The sequence below is a fragment of the Chenopodium album genome, chromosome 4, assembly GCF_948465745.1.
Source record: "Chenopodium album chromosome 4, dcCheAlbu1.1, whole genome shotgun sequence".
Lineage (NCBI taxonomy): Eukaryota > Viridiplantae > Streptophyta > Magnoliopsida > Caryophyllales > Amaranthaceae > Chenopodium > Chenopodium album.
The window spans coordinates 78433279-78441530 of NC_137837.1; the positions used below are offsets into that span (position 1 = coordinate 78433279).

Consider the following 8252-nt stretch of genomic DNA (forward strand, 5'->3'; position numbering starts at 1 on the left):
CCGTGCAAATTGTAAACCGGTAAATTGGCCGTTTAAAGGAAAATAGGATTGTTCCACCCACCCAATTGGACTCCGGAGCGTATTAGGGACCATGGTAAACATTTCGGCAATTATTATTTCCGTGCGAAAAAAAGTCAAAAAATTCCAAAATTGAAGGCTAATATCCATGCTTTTTTTAGAAATTTCGAAATTTTTGGGGTCCAGTGTCGAAAATTTATGAGATTTAAGGGGATACATATCGGGGTCATATAATGTTGTTTGAAACCATATATGATCATTATATGTTGTCATAAATGTTCCTGGTAGGCTTGAGTTAATGAAATCTGCTCAAGTTGTAAACCGGTAAATTGGTCGTTTAAAGGGAAATTGGATGGTTCCACCCACCCAATTGGACTCCCGGAGAGTATTAGAGACCATTGTAAATTAATAAACATTTCGGCAATTTTATTTCCGGGCGAAAAAAAGTCAAAAAATTCAAAAATTGAAAGCTATATCCACGCTTTTTGAGAATTTTAGGAGTCTTCGGGGCCCGGTGTCAAAAAGTCTTGAAATTCTAGGGAATACATCTTGGGGTCATATAATGTCGTTTGGAACCATATATGATCATTATTTGTTGTCATAAATGTTTGTGGTAGGCTTAAATTAATGAAATTGGTGTAAGTTGTAGACTGGTAAATTGGTCGTTTAAAGGAAAATTGGATGGTTCCACCCACCCAATTGGAGTTCCGGAAGATATTTGGTACCATGGTAAACATTTTGGCAATTTTTATATGTAGGCGAAAAATAGTCAAAAAAAATCCAACATTGAAGGCTAATATCCACGATTTTTGAGAAATTTCGAATGTTTTGGGGCTTAGTGTCGAAAAGCATTGAGATTTTAGGGGATACATCTCGTGGTCATATAATGCCATTTGGATCCATATATGATCACTATATGTTGTCATAAATGTTCGTGGTAAGCTTGAGTAAATGAAATCGGTGCAAGTTGTAAACCGGTAAATTGGTTGGTTAAAGGCAAATTGGATGGTTCTACGCAGCCAATTGGCTCCTGGAGGGTATTAGGGACCATGGTAAACATTTCTGCAAATTTTTTTTCGGGTGAAAAAAAGGCAAAAAATTCCAAATTGAAGGCTAACATCCACGTTTTTTTAAGAAATTTTGGAGGTTTCGGGTAGAGCTGTCAATTTGGATAAACGGCTTGGGTTTTGGTTGGTAAGAGTGGGTCGGGTCAATTCGGATCAATTCCATAACCTATGCGGGTCGGGTTTGGGTTGGGTCATGCTTGAGTCGGGTCACGTCGGGTCATACTTCTTATCGGGTTTGGGTTGGGTTAATAACAGGTCGGGTTACTAAGTCGAGTGAACAATAGGTCGGGGTAAATTTGGGTTTTCACGGGTTAAAACGGGTTAGGGTAATTCTCGGGTTCGAGTCTGGTTCGCTTCAAGTCAATAATTTGCGGGTTAGAATCACGTCAGGTCATTCTCGGGTTCGAGTCAGGTTCGGTTCAAGTCAATAATTTGCGGGTTATAATTAGGTCGGATCATTTTCAAGTCGGGTCATTCTACAATAATTAATCGAGAAACTATAAAATAAGAGTAATAATTACATATATGAAGTTAAAATTGATAAATAAAAAAATGTTGATAATACTAATTCATACCAAAAATAAAGTAATACGAAGTATAATTTATTATTTTGAAAAAATATATCAATTATGAACTTCATAATTATTAAAACATTACAACAGTAATATCAATAAAATTTTCTAACGACCGTTGTATAAACATCTTCATCGTAGCCCATATGAATGTTTACGTTTGTTTTATTAGGGGAATTTAGGTGATGTCAAAAAAGCTTAATTAGAAATTTATATTAGGAGAGGAAATAAGGGTAGGTGATATTATGATAAGGAGTCACATTAAATTGAATTTGAATGATAGAGGGAAAAGAGGAAAATATTAAGGAAAGAGGAGGTTAAATTTTTTTTAGAGCTGCTCATAAATAAAGGGGATTGGAGAAGATGAAGAAGTTCTACAATAACTAATGACATACTTCGTATAAAGAAGACTAACAAAAGAAAAAAAAATTATAAAGAAATGTAAAAAGAAAGGAGGACACGTGACAAAAGAAAAAATATTATAGAAGGAAAGAACATGTGACAAATAGGGTTTGTGTTTTTAAATACTGAGTAGAGACTATAGAGTATAGATAAATGGAATATTTATTACAATTAACACAAATATTACGATAATAATCATTTTCGTTTAAAACCTTAATGATCACAAGTCGAACAAGCAAGTTGGTACCAGTTCACTATCATATGATCTAATAATACCAGTTCACTTTATTATATGAACAAGCAGGTTGCATGTCTGCTCGTTAAAGTTTTGATTCTAATAAATATGAATCATAGGAAAGTTTACTTTAAATCTTTAACTTGATTACTGTGGATAGTGTATGCTATCAGTTGCATTTGGATTTTTGAAAACAGGTTGCAATTAGACTTTCTTTGCTACTAAGCAAAGTTGTTTTTCCTTATGTGTAACGATGCCAGGGAGAACATTATTGTTGTCAATGTCTTCCTTGCATAAACCATTAGGCAATTCCCAATCAAATGAGTATAACAAATTGGCAACCACAAGCTCAAGGCTTATGAGACTAAAATTGTAGCCAGGGCATATTCTTCTTCCACCCCCGAAAGGAACCATTGACACCACGTCGCGAGCTTTTAACTCTACTGAACTTCCCATGAACCTCTCTGGCATAAATACTTCTGGGTCTTTCCAATATTCTGGATCTCGTCCAATAGCCCATGAATTTATAACAATCGTTGTATTGGGTAAAATATCGTATCCTTCTATGTTGCAGTGTTGGAGTGTTTCGCGTGGGACAAGTAATGGGGCTAATGGATGTAGCCTAAATGTTTCCTTCACCACTGCCTTGAAATATTCAAATTTTGGGAGATCACCTTCTGATATACAACCTTTATTTTGTATCGCACTCCTTAGCTCTTCTTGTACCTTTTTCATTATATTAGGGTTCTTTATTAGCTCCACAAGTACCCAAATTACTCCGGCTGTACTCGTATTTGCACCACCGACGAAAAGATTCTACAAATATATTGAAATAAAAGTGCACATATCATTATCTTGCAGAAAAATCTCCTATAACCTTTGTGAAAGTCAAATAATGGTACAACACAAGATTTACCTACTACCTCTGTCACATATTATTTGCAACGATTAGACATTTTTCCTCTCTACTTTATGTCAAATCGTTGCAAATAATATGTAACGGAGGTAGTATAAACAATCATATAAAAATATTTATAAGACAGAACTAGTAGCATGAAAAACGTACCATCATAATTGCTTTGATGTGGTTCATTGTGAGCTTAAAGGGAAAGGATGTATCATTCATGAGACTGAGCAGAACATCAACTATATCATCTCGCGCAGATTCAACAAGCTTGTTTTTGTGAAGATGTTCGTTAATGATTTTCTCTAAAAGAGCATTTAAGTCTTTAAAAGTTTTCTCAAGCTTAGAGGATTGTCCTGTGAGCTTATCAAGAAAACCCCCAAAAGGAACATAATCAGTATAGTACATTGTTGTGAACGTTGTTTCAATTTCATGTAGAAGGCTATAATATTTGCTTCCAAACATACTGTCGTCGTTGTATCTGTCAATTATTCAAACAACACATATTATATCATATTAAGGAGAGGCATCAGAATGTAATGGAAAAAAAAATAGTAAAATTTATCAAATCACCTTTCAAATTTGAAATTTTGTCAAAAATTACAAAATTGTTTTTATTTTAATTTTTAAACGGTCATCACCACCAATCATAATTTGACTCACAATTTCTAGCGTGGAATTCTATTAACCTGTTGAAACCCATTGTAGTGCACTTATGAGTGTCTCACATTGGAGAATGAGGAGATATGGTTTCACTTTATAAGGTAGAGGAGTACCTCCTACTATTGCCAATTGGTTTTAGTATGGAAGCTTCAAATTAAAGCTTTGTTTGTAGACCAAACTCTCTTTCTCCTTGTTCGAATTGCCGAGGCCCATTTCATATTGTTTTGAAATTTAAACATAACCCCTGGTGGATTTTTGTTGATGGGTATCGTTGGTGGTTTTGAAGGTAATTGGTGTAGGACTTAGGGTGTGTATTGGTGGTGAGCGGGTGGTTTCAAAGGTGCCTAGCTAGGTATTTTCGAGAATATTATGTGTTAGGGTTTTTGGAGGCCTGTGGTTGGGTGGTTTTGAGAAAGTTCATTGTTTGAGTTTAAGAGAATAGTTATGTAGAGCGCAACCAGTTCTGGTTTTTTTTTTCTTTTTTTGACAACAAAGTTGTGATTAAATGGTTGAAATGGGTGTTTTAATGGCTAGCTTGTATCTGCCTCGCATAGTCGCATGTGGGTGGTCAATGCATGGGAATGGAAGTCAATGCTGGAATACAAAATATGGGGCTATTTCCTAAAATAAATATAGACAAATAAAATTTCTAAATTGTATTAGACTGTATGTATACCTTCATCTCTTAATCATACCTATTTAGAATTTTATTGAATCAAATGCAAATACAATACAATACAATAAGGCCCTGTTCTCTTCACCTTAAAAAAATAATATTAAGTAAAAATAATTTTAGTTCAGCAAAAATAAGTTCAGTTTAGTAAAATTAATTTCAGTTCAGTAAAAATAAGTTCAGTTCAGTAAAATTCAGTTTTCTTAAAGAAGAATTATAATAGAAAATCAGTAAAAATAATTTCAGTTCAGTAAAAATATAAGTTCAGGAAAAATAATTTCAGTTCAGTACAATTAAGTTTAATTCAGTAAAAATAAGTTCAATTCAGTAAAAATGATTTCAATTCAGCAAAATTAAGGTGAATCAAACAGGGCCTAAGCCTACGATAATTATATTAAAAGAACAGTTTCACGTAATACGAAATAATTTGGTTGATTGGTCTTGATATTTATAAAGTTTCGAATTCTAAACAAAAAATTCAACAAGACAAATATATAAGACAAATATCTTGATTCCTCTTCTCCAGAAATTCCTCATCGTGTTGATTATGTATGAGTGTTGATACAATGATACCAAGTGAAAATAATAATACTGATTGATTCATCTTATTTATATTATATATATATTTTATGATTAAGACACTAAACTCGGAGTGATCATGCAAATATATATACTACGTAGTTGGACACATACGTACCTATAAGGGTTTTTTTTTTTTTAAAAAAAAAAGGTAAGAAAAAATAAACATTAGAAGCCAGATAGATAGAGAAGAAAAATAAACCTCTTTCCAAAAGTAATCCTCCCGGAAATCGAGCTAGCACATCTGAGAACCAATTGGCTCAAATTGACAATTTTTGAAGCAGGAGATAGAGAAGAAACCTCTTGAATCAACCTAGAGACTTCTTCATGTCGTATAGGAGCGAACGACTCGACTTTCTTAGACCCTAAGAGATGAACAATTACTACCTTCTTCATTTCTCTTACATAATCACTATATGGACCAAAAGCTATGTCTAACCCATTGTAACTTAACCTTTTTGTTCCGGCCATTATTGGTCTATTACAAAAGTTCTTATCTTGTATTTGGAAGACCTCTTGGGCTAATTTTGCCGATTGAATCACAACCATAGGTTTACTCATCAACCGGAGCGCTATGATTGGGCCGTAGATCTTGCCTAACTTGGAGTAGTATTCATGTGTATTTGAGGGTTCAAATTGGTGGAGGTTTCCAATTAAGGGAAGCCCTTTTGGTCCAGGTGGAGGGCAAAATGATTGTTTCTTACTATTTTTGGAAACAATTGCAAGAAAGATAACAGAAAGAGTTGCTAAAAGTAGAAAGATGAAAATCATTTTGTTGTAGGGTTATTTTTGGCTGCTAGTAGTTGTTCGTGTCTTTATCATGTAATTAAGCAAGACTATTTATAGTATTATTCATAGTGATTAACAAGTAACGTATTTTTAAAACTTAATAATTTAGATCCTACTTGCCATTTTTTTTACACAAGATCATAATTGCCATTTAATAACTCTATGTTTGTGGATTTTTATTCGCTACTCCGTATATAATAAGGTAGTTTGTTAAAGAAAATATATTTCATATTTGTCGTATGTACAGTGATTCGAAGCTCTTTATGAAGGTTGTACCTATGATGCATGAACTTGATGCCAGGGGTGCGTGCTAATGCAAGCATTTCAAACTCAAATCGGCCAATGCTATGTCAAAACTCAGCTTAAGTTTGATAGATGACTCAAGCTTGGCAAAACATAAATGATCTATACAAGAAATGAGTAAGCAGTAAAGCAGCTCTAACTCGTCTCGATAAGCTCATAAGCAACTCACTTTGTATTTTTATCATTTTTTGCATAAATTATTATACTAATTCATCAATTTATTATATTTTGCTTAAATTACTTACACATTTGTACTACGTATTACACACAAATAGGCCAAAAATATTATTGTAGAACCGTGCATCTTACGAGACTAACGATGTGGATTTGGTCACTAAAAATAAGAAAATTTTATCTTCTACTAACAATCATAATTGTAAAAAAATGCAATATATAGCCCTTAGGATTATATTACTTATACATAAGTAGCTAAAAAAAATGAAAATGTAACGAACGTTAATTACACTGATTTGTGTGTGATTTTGTCATGCATTCCTAAATTAATACCAAATTAGAAAAGATCTTAAATGCTTATTTATAGCCCTAAGGGCTACATATCCAATATTATCATGCATGGTCATGAACTCATGGTCTACTCTATTCGGATCATCCACAGTACAATACATGTAATTATGTTGCTACAAATTATGTCCAACATAAATCATTAGAGCATTCACAATGGTTGCATTAAATTAAAGGACCTACTTGCAATTTGATTTATAAATAATTAATTAGAGCTATATGCTAGCCATTGTACTGTGGATCGGAGCTACATAGGTTATAGCTAAGGCCTATAGAACTATGTAGTTTCACTCCACCCAATGTACATATATTGATTTGTTTAATATTTTTTATGTATTTGTTTTTTGTATTATTTTTTTATGGTTTATTTATTATAAAAGGAAGTAGCTCGTCATTGTAGAGGTTGTAGTTTAAATTATGTAAATTGGGAAATAATGATGTGGCAACACAAAGGTATCGTAGGATAGGGTAATAATTCTCCTTGAGTGGAGGCTTCTCATTCATTCAATATATATAGGGTTTACAACCTAATATGAGATAAACCTAAATTACATATATCTTGACAGAATATTAACAAGATAATATTTAGCCTATTATGATCTATCACACCCCGCAATCGAAGTGGGAGAAGGTCGGACGCTGAGACTGTCTCTAAAGTCTAAAAATAGTTGGCGAGGTAATCCTTTGGTGAAAATATTTGCCTATTGGTAACAAGATGGAACATGTAAGACCTTGATCTCACCTAGATTGACCTTATCGCGAACAAAATGAATGTCCATCTTAATGTGTTTGGTACGTTGGTGTTGTACCAGATTGCAAGATAAGTATACGGCAGAGATATTATCACAATAAACCAAGGATACCCGTCGAATAGGGCAATGTAACTTGAGAAGTAGATTTCGGAGCCAACATAATTCAGAAACAACATTAGCGGCACCTCTGTATTCTGTTTTGGCACTTGATTTGGACAACGTAGCGTGTCGTTTTGCAGACCACGAGACAAGATTATCACCCAAATAAACACAATACCCTGAAGTGGAGCGTCGAGTGTCCGGACAGCCGCCCCAATAGACATCTGTATAAGAAATAAGTCTCGTAGGAGCAGAACGGTATAAGTGTAGTCCATGATCGAAAATATCTTTACACAAGATATATCTTGACAGAATATTAACAAGATAATATTAACCTATTATCTATCAGGTATATGTACAATTATACATGTAGCTAGTTATTGTGGATGCTGTTATAACAAATTACTCCTTATATAATTTCTAGTACTGATTATGTGTGACTAGTTGACTCTTAACTACATCTACTCGTTGTATTCATGCACCAGTAATCCCCGATAATACGGAACATCAAGTATGTAGACGATATTTGGTGAATGATTGAATGATGATGCTGTCTTCATTGACTACTAATGACGTTAGTGTTTTTACGTTGCTGACGTATGCTTGCACACCTCAATATTCTTACTCTATTTTACCAGCTATATACTTGTATATTATATAGTATAATGGCCTTA

The 8252-nt window shown here is 33.6% G+C and overlaps 1 pseudogene; it reads right to left on the reverse strand.

Annotated features, from left to right (window-relative positions):
* Positions 1 to 2498: 2498 nt before the first annotated feature.
* LOC145628285 (6,7,8-trihydroxycoumarin synthase pseudogene) lies at positions 2499 to 5884 on the reverse strand (annotated as a pseudogene).
* Between the last annotated feature and the right edge of the window lie 2368 nt (positions 5885 to 8252).